Source organism: Sinocyclocheilus anshuiensis, unplaced genomic scaffold, assembly GCF_001515605.1.
Source record: "Sinocyclocheilus anshuiensis isolate Anshui unplaced genomic scaffold, SAMN03320099.WGS_v1.1 scaffold2323, whole genome shotgun sequence".
Classification (NCBI taxonomy): Eukaryota; Metazoa; Chordata; class Actinopteri; order Cypriniformes; family Cyprinidae; genus Sinocyclocheilus; species Sinocyclocheilus anshuiensis.
The window spans coordinates 49,468-49,965 of record NW_015536604.1 but is presented as its reverse complement, the minus strand read 5'-3'; positions in this window follow the sequence as shown (position 1 = coordinate 49,965).

The following is a 498-nucleotide window of genomic DNA, read 5'->3' as shown; positions in this document are numbered from 1 at the left end:
TCGGGGGATGGTGGGGACACACACACAAACACACACACACGCACACCTACATGTGATTAGCGACTGTAAGGATGATCAGCTGTCCTTCCTGTTTTCCTGTAGCACTCTCTTACATAATGAACATTGCAGTGGCCACATCTGCAGTCCCCATACCTCCCTGAAGCAGCACTATGGCATATTCACACAGGTGAGCAGGGACCATATGCATCTTTCTACTGGTGTTTTAAAGAGGCAGAAGAAAAGGTTTTTTTTTTACAGTTTTCAGACGACAGAACATCTACATTTTGGCTAAGAAATATTTAGCATTCATCATATTTTCAAGCTACTTAATTTTTAAAAAATTGAATGAAAAAGTTATATTTAAGTGTTGATTTAATTGAACAGGCCAGTAGGACAGTAAAGAGAACTTTCTACTGACTGAAAACAGCAGAAGAAAATATCCAGGGTCCCTGCTCACCTGCATGAACATTCCATAGGCCTTCTGCACGGAGGTATGAG